This window comes from Lissotriton vulgaris, chromosome 10, assembly GCF_964263255.1.
Source record: "Lissotriton vulgaris chromosome 10, aLisVul1.2, whole genome shotgun sequence".
NCBI classification, from domain to species: domain Eukaryota; kingdom Metazoa; phylum Chordata; class Amphibia; order Caudata; family Salamandridae; genus Lissotriton; species Lissotriton vulgaris.
Window position 1 is genome coordinate 92,339,683 of NC_141698.1, and position 18,743 is coordinate 92,358,425.

The following is an 18,743-nucleotide window of genomic DNA, read 5'->3' on the forward strand; positions in this document are numbered from 1 at the left end:
CATTTGGGATTCATCATCCCAAATGCAAAAATCGCTATTACCGAAATCGCATATTTGCGAGGAATTGGATTTAAGGAATCTCTAATAGAGATTCCTTAAATGCAATTCATCAACCAATTAGAAATTACGAAATCGAAATATTTGGTCGCAATTTACCACCAAGTCTGACTTGGTGGTAAATTGCGAAAAAAGAGTAAAAAGCACTTTAGTGCATTTTTTTCTTTTGCATGTTACACACACACATGTCCTTTGGACATGTGTGTGCGCAACACTTGTTCAAATGTGCATTTAAGGGGTGCTACAGGGTGTCCTTTGGACACCCCTGGCACCCTTCAAATCGCTATCTTATTTGCGATTAGCAAATTGCTAATCGCAAATAAGGAATACTCCCCATTCATTCCTATGGGCCTTTTGTCCCATAGGAATGAATGGGGAGTTTTTCCTTATTTGCGATTAGCAATTTGCTAATCGCAAATAAGGAATGTGTAGGAATCGCATTTTTGTTTGCAATTCCTACATGAATACCGTTTTGCGAGTCTGGAATAGCAATCCTTATGAATCGCTATTTCAGACTCGCAAAACGGCCCAATGATGAATCAGGCTGTTAGTCTCTATGTTTAGAATGGATTCGTAGTGTCTAACTCAAATTTTCTCTTTCCTTATTTACAATTATTATACCTTCTGTTAGAATTTTGTCATAAATAAAAAAAATATTCCTATTGTTGATACTCTGGCTATTAAAAAGGGTCCCGTAGTAGAGTCAGAAATGTACATACATAAGCTCACACCATATTCTATAGATACTCAATTGTTAGAGTTTTGCATAATGCATGTGCAACAGCGCATGTGCTGCTGTACACACACACAGACCTGCACGCACCATACACCACTACAATCACACACACACACACACCTGTGGATACCATGGTCGCTGTTACAAGCAAAACAAGCAAATGCAATGCAATAGGTCTCACATTAGTCTTGCAAATGATAATGTTTGTTAGAATTTATTCGTATCAATCAATATCTCAGCAGTACCATAAGGAATTAAAAAAATGGACACATGCTCAGTTGCAATCTTTTATGTCTCTTATATTGAAGCTGCACCACTTTCCAAATATGCACAGTCAAATCGTTTCATATTAAGTCCATGTCGAAGAGATGAATGTGATTCTTTCTTAAGTGCTTTTAGTTTTCTTTATATTTAAGCCGCAGCCGACGTGTTTCGTTCTGCGAACAGAAGTCTTCAGGGCATTCGTAGATCTTTTGAAGCAAATCAATAGTGTAGAACTATGAGGTGAGAATTTCCTCAGAATAATAAATATTGGTGTGCTTCTAAATCTTGTGATGCACTTGACCTCCTGATATAACAATCCATATGCTCCAAATAACAAATAATTATATAGTAATCAATTCCAAATATCCAGTCAGTTTTTCATGTCGGACCCAGTATCCAGCATATCGTGCCAGCAGGGCCTATACGCCTAAACCGATCTCTTCAACGACCAGATTCCCGCCCGTATATGCTCAGTTGCAATCTTTCTTTATATAATTGCATTAAGGATGCAGTACCTTATGTGGCTAGTAGAGGTCCTTTTACAACTCCACAGGGACACCTAGTAGCAGCCTGTGGTACTGCACCCTTTCTTTGCTTCATGTATTTTTTTATGTTACTGATGAGATATTTTTGGATAAAAAATCTAATAAACATTATTTTCAACGCCAATAACTCAAACTTTCAGTAAGTCGGACCTATTACAACTAAAGAACAAGGCACAACTAATAACAAGCAGGAGGGTGGGAGATAACGATCAACGGGGCAAATAAATGCACCATGGCACTATTTGTTCTTATGGTGAATATGGAGAACGGGAGGGTAGAAGGGAAAGACGCAACACGGACAAGAGGGTGGGGGAGTTGGGAGGAGGAAGTAGTAATAGAGAACAGGGAATTGGGGTAAAAAGGGAAGAAGCAACACAGACCACGGGGAGTGGAAGGGAAGAAGCGACATAGTCAATGTTGGAGGGAGTTAAATCGCTAAATGGACAAGGAACGACAGGGGAAGAAGAAAAAAGAAAAATACCTCAATCACACTGCGATTAGCGGAAGGACAGCAATCCCGCTGAAACACTCGGTACTTTGGCCATGCTGCAGCCAAAACAAGAGAAAGTGTAGGCGGCAGACAGCGGCCAATTGAAAGTTAGCAAATAAGAATGATGATGAAAACAATGAATGGTAAGCAAAGGCTGTGCTGCAAGTCCCTTGCATACAATATCCCTTGCATGTGAGAGACCATGCACCATTGTAAGTGAGACCTAAAAAGTGGTACACATTCTGGAAATAGAGGCAGTTTTGAATTTGTAATGAAACGCTGGTAAGATGTTTTAAAGGTATACGTTAATGAATGCACTGAACCACCAGACGAGAAAACAGCCCAAAAATCTGCCTACATACTGGTCTATGAGAGTAGCCCTCCTGACAGTTGCAGGCTCCCCGGTAGGCCAGACCGACTCTGTAGGCCACATGTTCAACTCCTCTCAAGGCTAATTAAGCCTTTCATCATTCCATTGATAGTCAAATTACTTTTTCAATAGTAATATTTTTTATTTATGGTATTAAAAACACACAAAATGTGGTAGGGTGCACTGTATACAAAGCATGTTAATATTAGAGCTTTAAAACAAACTCTTCCCTAGTCTTAAGCGCCCTTCCATTAGTGTGTACATTTGGGGCTTTTTCTGTGTATGTTTACCTATGAGGCTTTATCAGTGTGTTTGTGTGTATTTACCCATTTGTGTGCCTGTGTGTGTTTGGCAATATCTTATGTGTGCCTATTTGGGCCTAGCAGTGTTTAGTAGCTGAGTATCTGTGTGTGTATTAGAGTGTATGCGCCTCTTGGCATTTGTTTGTGGCTGTAGGTGCCAATCAGTATCTATGTATGTGTCTGTGCATGTTTAGCATTATAATTCTGAGTGTCTGGCAGTGTTTACATGCCTTGTAATGTGTGGCTATCAGTGTATTTGAATGTGTGCATGTGTGCATGTGGCAATGTGTATGTTTGTGTATAGCAGTGTGTATGTGTGTCTCTTATAATATGTATATGTGTGTTTAGGAGTGGCATGTATCTGTGCCGTGTGATTAGCAGTGTGTATGTCTCTGAGCTTGTGTATGTTTAGCAGTGTATATGTGTGTGTCTAGCAGTGTGTACATGCCTGTGCATGAGTGTAGTAGTGTGTATATGTATGTATAGTAGTGTATGTGTGTGTTTGTGCCTAGCAGTTTGTCTCTGCCTGTGCCCGTGTGTGTAGGAGTGTGCATGCCGGTGTGTGTGTGTGTCTAACAGTGTGAATATGGCTGTGGCTGACTTGCAGTGTTTGTGTGTAGCAAAGTGTTTTTTTAGGTGTGTGTTTACAGTGTAACTATATGTATCTAGAAATGTGTATGCGCCATGTGGCGTAGTGTATATAGCAGCGTGTCTCTCTCTGTGTGTCTAATTTTGTGACTGACCATGGCTGTGCCTGTCTTCCAGTGTTTGTGTGTACCTAAGTCTTCATAGCAGTGTGTGTGTGTTTAGCAATGTAACTATATGTGTCTAGCATCGTGTATGTGTCAGGTGCCTGAGTGTGTCTAGCAGTGTGCATGTCTGTGTGTGTGTCTAATAGTGTGACCATGGCTGTACCTGTCTTCCAGTGTTTGTGTGTGCCTAAGTCTTCGTAGCAGTGTGTGCTCGTTTAGCAATGCAACCATATGTGTCTAGCATTGTGTATGTGTCAAGTGCCTGCGTGTCTATAGCAGTGTGTATGTCTGTGTGTGTTTCACTAATGGTGTGCATATGCCTGTGCTGTTCTTACAGTGTTTGTGTGTACCTAAGTGTTTCTAGCAGTGTGTATCTGCATGAGCAGTGTGTATCTGCATGTTTAGCAGTGTAACTATGTGTGCTTAGCACAGCTTTTGTGGCAGGTGCATGAGTGTGTCTAGCAGCGTTTGTGTGTGAGTCTAAAAGTGTGAATATGGCTGTGCCTGTTTTGCAGTGTTTGTGTGAACCTAAGTGTTTTTAGCAGTGTCTGCAACTGTATGACTAGGAACATGTATGTAGCAGAGTGTGTGTGTGTCTATCTAATAGTGTTATTATGGCCGGGCCTTTCTTGCAGCATTAGTGTCTCTCAAAGTGCTTCTAGCAGTGTGTGCGTGTTTAGCGTATAAGGCATGATATTGCGCTTGTTGTACTGTGTTATGCTTGGGGTTGATGGGTAGGTCTAGTTATCGGGTTTCAGAAAAGGACCACGCTTGAGGATTAGGAGGAGTTCTTGTTAGTGTCTTTCAGAAATGCATCCTGCTAGGGACACTGCCTGTCAGACCGCACTGCATGCAGCTCTCAACCTCTCACCTGCCTGCGATCTGTGAAGAGAGATATGAAGAAATGCTCAGGGTTGTAGCTATCAACTGTGCAATGGGTGCTGTGGCATCAAGACCCAGAGGCAAGAGGGGCTAACAAAATTCTTATTTTTCTTTTTTTTTACAACCCAGGCAGGAACCAGTGGCTCGTTATCCGTATTCTGCCACAGGTTCCCTTGCGACCTCACTGGCCTTGGGTCTATACCCCACTCTAATAAATACCTTCTGTTCCTCACGCCTCTCACCTTGAAGTCTGCCAGGAGGGCGAGAAATGTCCCATTAGCGTTCCTGTACTCTAAGCTGATGCAGTCCTCGGCCACCTGCCCATCGTTCAGCAGGACCCTAGCATGTAGCTCGGCCAGCCCAGCATGGAGCTTGGTAAGGGGGAGAGCAGGAGGCACAAGACGTCCAAAGTCGAGAGGCTAGAGGTGCAGCGCAGAGATCACATCCACCCCGGGAACATCCAGAGATAGGGGCTGGTGAGAGGCCACAGAGGGGAGGGGAAGGGTTAAGTTACGAGGAGAGATGAGGCAGGGAGTGGGGGGGTTGGAAGAAAAAATGTAGGTAAGCAAACAGACAAAAGTGGAGAAACAAGACTAAATGGGCTGAGAGGAAAGATGGACAAAAGAGAGTCAAGTGTCATTCCAGGGCAGTGATAGCCTGGGGGCAGCATCTGCCGGCTTGGAAACCGCAGCGCACTGGGAGAGCTGGAGATGGCGAGCCCCGTACAGGACTCTCAAGATGGAGACCGGAGGAGGGCCACAAGGACTGGGGAGGTTAGCGCTGTCCACGCTGAAAAGTGCTGAGTGGCATGCTGCTTTGCCCCACTTGAATGCTCAGCTGTCCCTGGGAGCCCCCGGCCTGCAGAAGGGCTGACCCGGCCCAGAGAGAGGACCACTGCCCGCCACAAGCCACGGGCGTAACGAAGGTTGAGGGGGCCTCCCTGCACGGTGTGAAGAGGGCCCCCCCCTCCGGGCTCTATCAGGAGCTCTCCGTCCAGAGTTTAGTGTCGAGGGGCCCCCTAGAGCTTAGGGCCCCCCCACACCGCGGGGGCTGCAGGGGCCTGTGTTACGCCCCTGCCACAAGCCTTTTGTAACAAATCCATGATGGCAGAGCCCACGAAGGCTGGCGCTGCCAGCGCAGGGAAGAGATGATCAGCCCAATGCCTGGGCTCCGCCAAAATGCCCAGCAGTGCTGCGGACCTCGCCGGTGGGCCGATGGTCGCTGCACGACCTGGATGGGGCACTCAAGAGCGACCTGGATTGGGCACTCAAGAGGATGGCTGAAGGCACGCCGAGAGGAGGTGAGTGACTCGCTGACTTGGCCTCACTAATATGCCCAGCTGTACTTTTGTGGCCCGGAGACAGGAAGCATCTGCAAGTGGTGTGTGCGGCGGCTACTAAGCTTGCGGGTACAAGGCTACTTAGAAAATGTAAGTGCATGCAGAAAATAAAACAAGCACTGGCGAGGGTGGAAAGTAAAACTTTAAAAAAAATAGTTCTTCCTCACAACAGCTCACACAATAAAGGGTAAGGAAACTGTACTTTACCAGTGCGCTTCAGCCTGAAGGGAAGTGACATATCGGCAAAGCAAACAAATTAGGAGGCCGCAAAGAAGTACAGTGGAGTGAGCCAATGGTAAGTAGCAGGCAGGAAAAAAGTCAGATTATTGATTACAGCAGGTCTTGCAGACAGCGCATGCACATTGTAGTTTGACCTCAAAATTAGTCACCTGATCGATGGTTCGGGAGTAAAATACAGCAATATATTGGGTAAAATGGGTGCCTTAGACACATGAGCACCAGTGTCACTGCACCTCCTGCACTACTGATAGCTATGCCCAACACATATGCATACAACAAACACACTTACGCATCCCTTGTAAAGTAATACTTGAGTCCAATGAAGTTCTCTTCGGACAAATATTATGTTTATACAAATGCACCATATTTCACCGCGGGATTGATCAGAGGTAGACAGTGACAATGATTCTGTAAATACTCCAACAGGTAAATTGCTCTATTTGGTAGAAATGAAGGTGGATCAGCAAATTTATTTAGCAGTTTTATACAATGCAAACTCGACTCAAAGGTATTCGAGTGTTTTACATGAGCACCAGTTACATTACACAACGTCACTTATTGCTTTTGTATAGGCATGCAGAGGTTTAGGGATTTTCCCAGAATCTCAGGATAGAGAGCAGATGCAGAGACTCTAAGAGGATTCCCCAGTGAAAGAGTCAACCACTTTGGCTGTGACATCACATCCTCTTCCCTACCTTATCTAAAGTGACTGCTTTACTACCATGTTAGCCACGTGAAAGATCACCATGTGCGGTGGCCTTTATTATGTATCTAAGATGTCGTGCTCGCCCACTAACATGTTAGTAAGACTAGACATGCGCATAATGACAATATAACTCCACCTGGATTGAATTTTTAGTGTTTCTACTTAGCAATATGATTATTGGCAGACTTTTGTCTCAGACATTCCCATTCCGAAGTGCCTTTTCCAATTTAGAGACCTGCACTTTGCTGGGTGGAACCAATGGGAGATAAATCAAAGTGCATCAATTGGATCTCCAACTTTTTACATTAGCCCCTAAATGTGTGATAAAGTCCTTGACAGAGAATCCTCATCTCTCTTCTAAAGAAAACTTTACATCCTTGAAGGTTTACCAAAGTCACAAGCCTAATGTGCTCATAAATACACCCCGTGCCACTAGATTTGACCCAACTTCTCTTGCTAAGCTTTGACATGAACGCTCCCAAGGCTTAAAGAGTAACAGGAACCTTTCCAAATCTTCTTCCACACACTTTAGTGATGATGGATACGCCCATAGCTCCAAGCATAATTTGGTAGTATATTCTCAGTTGATATATTTTCCATGGAAATCGTTTTTTTCCAACTTTGGGTGGTAAGAGGATGCACACTACATCACATGCTGTGCTGGAGGAAAACATTCTGCACCTCAATTCGTTTTAAATAAAAACAAAAATCTCTGAGATGTGTTCCCATCCTTCTAATAACAATTCTAAACAGAAAAAAACATAAGATAAAACAAGACACAAGCATAACATAAAATAAAAACAAAACAAAACATAACAAGCAAAACATAAAATGTTCAGTTAATGAAGCCAAAAGAGAAATGCATATTTGCTGACGAAAGTGTGAGAATAATGGAATATGAAACAAAGCTTTTCAAAGTATACATCATTAATTAAATTTTTGTTTTCGTCTACTCTCCGTCCAAATTATAACCCCTCTACCACCTCCACTAGTTTAGCAGGAAATATTTAATTTAGAAGGAAATTATATAAACCAATCACTATTCATCAATGTTTGCATGCGTTCCTCTCATGTTCATTATATTTAGGGCTCTCATCTTTCCGTTTTACTGATTTGTACGGAGAAATACAGACAGAAAACAGTGTGTTTCCTGCCTGCATTTATTTAAAAAAAAGGAAAAATCCAGAAAATTGGGCTTCTTTTGAGTCACTTTACATACTGTCTTTCATTCAATTCAATTCAATTCAAAAAAGTCTTTATTGCGATTTTCATCTTAAAAGACATACATAAAATAAGGGTACATATTTCATAGAATACACCTTGAACTTTATATAAAACCATCTCATAGTAAAAATATAAATAACAAGAAAGACATATTAAGATATTCCATAAGACAGAATTAAATTTATCGCATCATAGACTTTCCCATTTAGATATTTATAATAAAAAGCATCAATAATTCATACGGATTCATACAATTCATATAATCCCATTAATGAAAAGAATTCTACCCGGCTGTGAGACTCCCTCTATTTTTCTCCCGTATAGCCCAGGACTCAGGTATTTGGCAACCCCTACAACTAAAATGTCATTAGTACCACTTTTCAGCAACCTTTTTGCAAGCAAGGCTGAACTGGTTCCCAGTGACCTACAAAGGGGTTTAAGCCATTTTATACGTGGTTCCTGGTAGGCAGGACATGCGTATAGGAAGTGCCCAATATTTTCGATGTGTTTAGGGCAAAACGGGCATTTGTCGCCTGTACCAGTTGCCCATTTGCATGTAAACCTCTTCAAGGGGAGTGACTCAACTCTTTCATCATTTCCTGGCTTACAGCTGAGCAGATGGAATGATGTGGGGTATTAAAAAGCAGGGTGAGATTTCCTTAACTAGCGACACGTCAACGTTCATCCTGTGGCATTTAATGCTATTTTCTTAGTGCAAAATTCATCCTCAGGCCTATTTTGAACACAGAAAATAGCACTAAATGCTGGATTACGCTTCTCACACAATTACGCATAATTACAAGTAATTTTCCAGTAATTATGCTAGAAAGAAAACCAGTTACGCCTATCCCAATTATAGACTGTCATGCTCTTTAATGTATATCATGAAACATTAAAGGAAGTTGTGGGCATTCTTACAAGGAATAAATGTTCAATGAAGATCATATACATGAAGGATTCCACACTACATGAAGAATGATCAATACCGTTAATTTTACTTTTTGACGGTATTTGTGATCCCCAAACTTAAACAAAACTTTACATCAGCCTATCTCATAACAATTTTTGAGCCAGCCTTCTTTGTACAACCTGCTTTGGGGCAAAGTTGTCGCCTGTTTGCCCATTAGCCCAATATCGATCTCTCCAGTTTGAGAGGGCCGACACTCATCTAAATAAAGGCAGTTGCAATTATTTATATGTATCTATTTTCCTGGAAACAGCTATAGAGACATTGAAATGTTGATAGTTATTATGAATTTCATCAAATGATGCACCTATTAAGGTGAATTGGCAAATGTTTCCATTTATGTACAAGTTATGTACTTAGTGAGCACTGCAGCACACAATACCACCCTGTATCGTTCGTGACTTATTACCACTATCGGTTCTGTAGATCGCATTCCACTAGCTGTTAATATGTGTTTTTGTCTGATTTAGTTTATAATCTGACACATGGCCTGACACTCCATAAGGTTCATGGATTCTGGAAAGTTTGATGTAAAATTATCATCTGCCTATGCTCACATACTGTGATGCCTGCAAAATTACCTGAGGAATTTGATTACACAGCTTGACCAAAATATATCCTTCAAAATGGCGTGCAAAATTTGGGACAATTAGTATGCTTGCCTAGTACCATGATGTATTTTTGTGTGTAGCTTTCAGCAGGCAAACTCTTCAGGTAGAAGTCATCAGATCTGCAGTGTTCCTGCAGATCTAATAATTCTAATGGTGTCAGTTACTCTCAATTTGTATTGTGAGCTAATTTCATCATCTCTATGGTTGTATTGCTTTAATTATTTTCTGCAGGCCACGTATTTTACAGACGATAAGTAATCAGCAAGCTGATTCAAAATGTTAGTAGAATAAAGTACTTAACGAATATGAAACTTCTTTCTCCAGGGTCTTTCTCTATTTTACTCGCTTAGTAAATATCTACAACAAAATACTGCATAGCACCTAAACTGAAAGGTTTCATTGTGTACCGTATAGCAGAAAAGAGAACGGAACTTAATTTGTTAAGAATTTAAGTTGCTTCATTATAGAATCTCATAGATGATACCAGTACAATGGGAGGGGAGCTAAGAAGTAATCAATGGGAAAACACTGATTGTGTGAGACTGATTAGAAGTAGTACTCGCGAATTTCCATGTTTTTCTGCCACCTGATATATTTGATTGCTTGTGTTTCGATGACTGAGAATACCTCCTCTTGGTGCATCCCATGTGCACAGTGCTTGAGGTATCCAGATTGGTGAAAAGCGTGCAACTGAAATCCCCACACACTGGTAGTTGGGCAACTTCAGCATGCAACATTCAGCTTTGAATCAGAGAGGAATTTGAGGCCTTTTAAATTCAGAGAATAGAATGAACTGAGATAAAAAAAATAGCCATTATGGTTTTTAACTAAGAGTCAACACATATGCCATTTACATAAAAATTCATATTACTCAAACTCAATTTACAGCTCATAAATGTAGTTGCCAATGCCTAGACCATTTCTCTAGCAATGAGTATGCTAGTACATCGTACAGAGCCATGGACCTAAATAGGTTCTTGCTGTCTGCCTTCATAAATCTGTCTCATGAAGACACACGAGTCCAGCCTTCAGACCATTGGTCTCTTTGAAGATTGTATACAAATTCGTTTAATAAACCAGAATTTGTGTTATGGTTCTGGGTCAAACAGTCAAACCACTAAAATTCACCACTTATGGTTAGCAAATAGCAATGCACAAACAAATGCCATAACTGATTCCACTAACCATGTTTTCTCCAGATGGTATGTCTTACCTTTACGTGTTGTTGGCAAAGTTGTGTGCTCAGCAGGGCGTATGGTTATTATGTTCATTTATAATCATAACTGGTGAATTTCATTGCATTTGATCGAGAAGCGTAACTCAGTTTTTAATGTGTTTTCTTAGTAGAAAATAAAAACTAATCACTAATTTTGTTATTACAGTCAAATTGTGATTTCTCAAGTCATCTGAAATAAGAAATCATGCAGCTGACCAAGAGTTATAATTTATTACAGTTAAATTCTAACATCATGATGTCTGCTGTCAGAACCAGTCACGGTGAAGGTCAGAGTATGGAGCATAATTACATCTTCAGTTTCAACAAGGAAAACTGGAACAGCCTTTGCTTCTTCTAATATGTTTTTCTAAAATGAAAAAGTCATCAGAAGAAATAACATGTTTAGGTCAACATGTTTATTTTTTCCATGTCATCGGTCTTTAAAGGAAATATAGAATCTCAGCATGCTTCTACACACTCTGAGCAACACCCAGTTACATTTGACACAATAAACTGGTTATAGTATTTATATAATAAAATACTAACTGCTTTTGGTGTGTATAGTTTTTCAGTATTGAATCTACCTTTTTTCTTCTGATCTGAAATTAACATAAAAGACAAAAAAGCTTAAGCAGTGTTTGTGAAGGGTTATGGGGTGAATATCTATTATAAGGAATAAAATACTGGTGCTGGCTTTCCACCACTCCATGAGATGGTCATAGAACATCTTGGTAGCGTGCAATGTCCTTATCATAAACAGCATGGGAGACTATATTCCATATATGTAATGCCAAGATTACACCTCTGTCTCACTACTGTGGTTAGCTGAATATCTTTTTTTACTTTTTCTCATAAATCTTGCCAACAACCCAGCATGTTTCATGTGCACACTTTCTTCCTTAACCAACTATATTAGATTTCCCACTCATCATACATCCCCCATGAGGCCTCCCTTCCTATAGACTATGCTGCTAGGCACGACCACAAAAAGCATCTGATGGGCAGGTCACAATACTCGCATCTGCTTATCAAACTTTAAACTTAATCAATCAGCATTGATTGATCTGACAGATTTTTATAACATCTGCACCGAATATATATTTCAAGTCTTATATTCCTGTTTGTTTTGTCATATTTATACTCTGCATTTTTTTTAACTTCTTCTCAATACAAAAAAGCTTTGGTCATTAGGCCAAAATGTAGCTCTGCTCTGCGTAGTGACTTTACTTCTAGAAGGTCCATGAAGCTTCACTTCATCTCCGGGTTTCTTAAATCTGTCAATCAACTGCGCAAGGGTCAATATTTCTCTACCTTTAAAAATCTGAGGAAAGGTTTGCTGATGCTAACTGTCCTTTGGTGGACAGAAGGGGTTTTTTGAGCTGTTTGTACTTCCTTCTCAGATTTTAATTTGAAAATTCCTTAGCCCTAGCTCTTAAATAAATGCAGCCCGATTAGACCATTCCACCCCATCTTTAATTTAATTGCTCTTCAAATGATTACACTTTTGCTGCTTCCTGAAATATTCTAACTAACAGTGGGTGGATTTCATGTCCACAGTTGAGGCTACTTTCAACGAAACCATTTCTGCCTCAGTTATCCTTTCTCCGAAGTTTGATCCGCAAGTGCTTACTCTGTGTAAGCACTGTCTTACAGGTCTAATTAGCTGAAAAAACTTCTGAAAGTTTTGTGTTATCTCTTTTCTCTGCAGATTAATTAGTGTAATTACTGTGTTCAGAGGTTTGCTTAGTCTTTTTTCTCTGTAGACTAATTAGTGCAATTACTGTGTGCAGACCTTTAGCAATCTCTGTACTCTGGTCTTGATGAACCTGTTTGGATTGTCTTGTACTGTTGCATATGTGTCAGCTGGTTTAATGTCCCAGTTTGGGTCCAGATTGGTACTGCTCAAGCATTTCGTCTATCAGATTAATCTTCTTTACTATCCTTTACACCACCCCTTTCCAATGTGTCATGCAATGTACAGATCAAGGTATCAGCATTTGTTGTAACTGCTAAGGAGTTCACAGACTTCATTATGGTCATATGTTTGAGCTCGGTCATAGGAATGTCTTTTGTCTCGGCAAACTCAGATATTGAGTTTACCTTATTTTACTTGCTCTTATGACTGTTGAAAAATTAAGACATTAATGCAGTTGTTTCCTGAGGCATGCTATATTTTTGAGCAGCAGCTGTATCAATCGGATGAGGTGCAAAAGGTTGTAGTTTCTTCATAACCTCATTATAATTCTGTATTGTTTGTTACAGTGAAGTATATGAACAATCAGTCAGTCAGTCAAAATCCTTCATTCAGTTAATTAAAATGTATATACAATAAAATTAAATATAGTCATAAAATCCTCCTACATAAATAATCATTCTGAAAATCTTATTAATAAAAATATGATAAAATACATATGATAAAAAACACACAAAAAAAACAATTTTTTTAAATGATAAGCAGCCTGTCTCTTCCTCTTCCTAACAGCTCAACTAAGAAATTTGCAATACTTAAACATTACAGAAGACTTGTGTTAACATCTGGAGATGAATTAATGCTGGTATTACTTAAAACAGTCTTTATCTTGTAATAATGGTAATATAAAACATTGGCGGAGAGAGCAGTAATGATCACAGAACATCATAGTACAGTGTATCCTGGGTAGAACAATTATCACAGGAACAAAGGCCCAATTCATTGACCTTATGCTAAGCATATGAACAATGTCTCTGATAAGGGGATCAGAAAATGTCAGAACACCTGACATTTCATTCTCAAAATTAATGTTAAAGTCTCCGATAACTGTTTATTGTTTGTGTTTTAGGATTAGTGGGGAGAGCCAGGAGAGATTGATGGCCCAGTGGGCATTGTAGCCAGGAGGGCTGTAGAGGACAGCACCTCGAGTAACCTTAGCTCTTTATAAGACAGCTGGAAGGCTAGAAATCCACACCTGAATGTGGAGGAGCTATATTTCATAGCACAGGTGTATGAGTCTTTAAAGATAATAGCAGTGTTGCCTCCCTGGCGACATGTTCTATCATATTTCAACATTTTATAGCCTGAGGGCATTGAGATTGTGATGTTGGGTAGAGTGTGCTCATTGAGCCAAGTTTCAGTGATGAAAACTAGGTATGGGTTGGCGCCGGCAATTATGTCCCAGATCTCTATACAATGTCAGGGAAGGGATCTGGCATTAAAATATAGGCAATTTAGAATGGGTTCTTAATTATACTCGTAAGAGGTTCCTTGTATGGTCAGCCTTCCCATTTAAAATTATGGCATGAGAAAGGGCCTTCTAGCTGCCCGGCATCCCCAACATAAAGGACATTGGTTCATGTGTAGAGGACCCAAGAGTAGCACAGTTTTACCTGGTCTAAAATTGGCATCATGGATGTTATAACTGAGGATATCCACAGTCATTATGACTGCTTCCTACAGATTTTGTGTACTTAAAGTAATTCAACACAATACACCTGTGGCCAATTTTCTATCACCAATCATGTGATCATGTACACAACCTTTGACTACATGCTGGACACATAGCATATCTGTTGTCACTAACATTTGGTGGGTGTTACACACTTGTATTTACCCACCAAAAAGCTGTTTGTATTCTATTCCCCTTTACAGGATTACCCTCTTAAAAGACTTCACATGACCAACAATTGTAAGTCAGGAGGTTGACAGGTATACTTGTGCCACTGAAAATACACTTTTTTTGCCAGGCCCGATGAAAAACCCTCCACAGTTTGGTAAAATACACTACCCACATTCCTGGGGTGGGCACAATGGCATAAAGCCTTAGAGCCATGCTTAAATATCAGGAAATAAAAATCAGCACCTTATAAATATTCTATTATAAATAGAAGCTGTGGCCTTTCTTGTACCTTATTTTTGCAACAACCTTTGGATTTAAGCCCAAAACTATTTTGAAACATACCTCTGCAACCACTCCAGGTGCACTCAGGCGTTACTTTGTTTCAAACACAGTATGACGTACACCCCAACTGTTAGTGATTTATAAATGGTGCGCCATATAACTTATAACATGCACAACCGCACATGTACACTCAATAACTCTGTGCTGGATATGACTATGGTGTTGTCTGTGATGTCATTTGAAGTGTCAACAGTGTTCTCATCAATTCAATGATGTTATTTAACATGTCATGAGTGATGTATTGTGTGAGGTCATGAGCAGTGCATATACCAGTTACAGCATAGCCACCTATTACTAGCACGCCCATTGAGCACTGTAAATTGATACTTGTATAGCGCACTACTCACCTGCAAGGGTCTCAAGGCGCTTCTACGAATACCGCTGGGGAACCCATCCTGGCTTTCCCTGTGAGGCGTCCACTCCTGGGCACCCCAAGGTGGAGGCCAGGCATCCTTAGTGTTGTGGGGGCCGTTGTGGAGATTAAGCAAGCTATTGCCCAGAGTTGCAGAGTGGGACTCCATGTTTGGAATAGGCACCGAGGCGAGAATTATCAGGTCCATGGAATTTTTGAGCCCAAGACCCGCCAAGGCGGGGAATTGAACCCTGGTCCCGGGCTAGACCTCTGCATCAGGGTCTGCCGCTCTAACCATTGAGCCACACTTCTCCACTTCTCAGCATTCACATATTAAATCACTCATGCCATACATGTCCAACCAGCCATGTGGACTCATTCCACAATCCCATAACCTTTGTTTCTTTAAAATGTTTTGGGGACCCACAGGACTGATTAAACATGGGAATGATGCAATTATTCAAATGTGATGAGTGATGTCATCAATTAAGTCATTTAATCTCGTATGAGTGATGTAACTGTGATGATCAAAGTGGGTGTGTTTTAAGTAAGAGAGGGTAGATGGCATGAGGAGGAAGACACCGTGAAGAGCAGAAGGAGGAAACTTATTATGAGACAAATAAAGTAGAGGGTGGATGGAGAAAGGGAGGACCATGATAAGACCGGATGGAATAATGACTAGATTAATATGTGAGTATTGAGATACAGGAGATACAGATCAGTGAGGGAGAGGAGTGAGGGAGAGGAGTGAGGGAGCGAGAAAAGAGGAAAGAGAGATGGGTGAAAGAGATTGAAAGGAGTTGGAGGAAAGCAAGGGGAGAAGAGAGGGGAAGGTACAGCAGAGAGAGGTAGAAAAGGGGGATGATAAAGAGAGGGAGAAACAAGGGGAGGTGGAGGGAGGAACATTGAGGAGAGAGGGTGATACAAAGTGAGAAGGGGTGAGAGAGGGAAAGGGAGAGAAAGTGAGAAAGAATCGGGAGGCAAGTAGAGTGAGCGTGGGTGAGTTTTGAATAAAAGAAGGAAAGGAGAGACATAGAGGGAAAGAGAAATAGATCGCTCGGAAAGGAGTGACAAAAGAGGAGCTTTAAAGAAGAAGAGCGAAATGTAGAGGAGGTAGAGATTGAAAGGATAGCAATCAAAAATGAAGGTGACAAAGAAAGATGAGCTAAGAATAAAAGGGAAAGAGGTGGAAAGAGAGAGTGCTAGAGCACTACAGCAAGCGATCAAAGTATAAGAGGGAAATAGAGAAAAAATGGCAAAGCTATAAAAACAGGTAATGAGAGAGAAATGGGGGATTATGTGAACCAGGGAATAGAAGCAGGGAGATGAGAATAGTGAGAACAAATAAAGACAAACAGGGAGAGAATAGGAGGAAGTCTTCAAGGATAAATTATGGGAAGCAGTGGCTTAGAGAGGTTTGTGTTGGAGGGAAAGATAAACATGGGGTACAAGACTTATACATGGGGAGACAGATGACTAAAAAGAACACTGACAAAATGAAATGATGGAAAGGCAGAGGCGGTCAGTGAGGGCAAGAGAGAGCACAGTGGTAATGCTGAGAGTGGATGGATAAAAAATGGGAGAATGAATGGATATAGTGCACTGGAGAGAGGGGAAGACAATTGAATACAGACAAAAGGTCATAGAAGGTTTGAGGAACACCTGCAAAGAGGCAGGAAGTGAGAACATTTGAAACTACTAAAAGGAGAAAGAAATAGGGAAAGGAAGTAACGCATGTTATGAAGTAAAGGAGAGAAATGTTGATAGAGAAAGGAAGAGGAAGGAGGTTTTGGGGCGGAAGCAATTGCCTCAATCAGAATATATATGTGTTCTAAATGCATGCTCAATGTCATCCATTGTCGGATTGGCTAAATAACATTTGCCTTAACACACTGATCAATTCCTAAAATAGCATTGCGGCCTACTCTTTGGGGACCCTAATATTCACTAATATTTAGAAGGATGACGGTTTAGCACCCCTCTGCCCTCCCTTCTGTGTTTCGGGCCATTTCTAGCCAGCTAAGGATCAAAGGATACAGCGGCAGCCGTCACAAACAGACAGTGGTGGAGTGGGTGATTGAGATTTAATGATAATAACAAAAGAAAGAGACTTACCTGAAGATGTCAGCCGCCTCCCGCGTTGTGTCTCGGTCCTTCCGGTCTCAGTGGCCCCTGGGGCAGCATTTCAGACTCTCTGTGTAATCCCTGCACTGCTCTCATTCTATGAGAGCAGCACAGGGATTGGCCTGAGCGGGCTTGTTTGACGCTCCGCTCAGGATAGAGAGTCTGTGCTCGTTCTACAACCCGGCTGTTCAATGCAGCTGGGTTGGAGAAACCTAAGTGCGCATGTGTGTTTGGACGGCCTAAGACAGCCGGCCAAACACACATGTGCACTTATGAGTGCAGCAACCACTCCTCCCTTGGCCCCGGCTCCGTCCCCTCCCCTCCCTACAGCACAGGCTCAGAGCCAGCAGCTGAAAAATATTGCAATGTCAAAATATCATTTTATTTTTCAGCTGCTGGCTCTGAGACAGTGAGGCGACGCTCCTCCGCCATTGAGGAGGAGTCGCCGCTGGAAGGATAGTGAGTCACCACACCACACACTGGCATGCTACAAATTACTGTAGTGACTGTTTTAACAAGCAACAATTTTCTTCTTTACTTCTATTTTGCAAGATGGCATATACACAAACACCTGAACCCCTATTAATGGTTGAGTTTAACCATGTACCTATTTTAGCCAGTAGGCTGGTCGGAAAGTGACCGAAGGTACCAGCATTTTATAGATATTTTTAATCGTGTTTTTCCACACCACAATGCCTCTACAAAGTGACACAGTTTTGCCAAATTTTGATTACCATTGATTATGCATTACACCAAAAAGCACTGCCCTATCTGCCCTGATGTTATTGTAAGGGGTTTTACGACTTGAAAGGCATCCTATGAAGAAAGAAAGAAATGCAGTTAGTTTCTGGGTTTCCAAGGGTTTACATGTTAGGGGGTTATAGATGTTAGTGTTGTAGGCTGCTGCCAAGGGCTATACCCACTGAGGGAAGAATGTTCTGAATTAGCAAGAGAGAAACAGAAAGACACATATAGTAATGTTGGAGCAGGTGGCTTATACCAGCCAATCCATTGTTTTCAATTGAGCTCTCAACATTCCAAATGTACTAATATAGGTCAAGAACGCATTTCCAACTTTATAGAGGGCTGCCCTGAATACTTGATAGTTCTACTTTTTCATAGAATGCCAGAGGTAGTGTGAGTTGAAAATTTGAAGCAACATCAGTGGTACTTTGAGTCGGTGGCTGCAGGTGTGGCCCACCAGCACTCATTTTTGTGAAACAACACTTATTTCTCTTAAACAGTGTTATGATGCAGATCAGGAGAGAGAAAATGAGAAACCAGGGTGAGGAGGAAAACAAGAAAGATCGCAAAACAGTGACAAAGGAAGAAAGCTGGGAAGAAAAAGAACCTTAAAGTGTGAGATAAAAGGGCATTGGCATCTAGTGGTGGAATAAAGAGTTATGAGGTGGAATCAAGATTACTCAGCCTTCTAATTCAGCACGCTGACCGTCCATGACGCCTTTCAGGACTTCTGAACAAAAGTTTGGGCTCTAGCACTTATTCTTTTACAGATTTAATGGTTCACTGACAGATTATCAGTAACAAAGATTGTGTGTGGATAGAATATTTTGCCAAAAGTATCTTGGACGAAAATATTGAGAAGGTAGGTTTAAATAGATGTAATATTC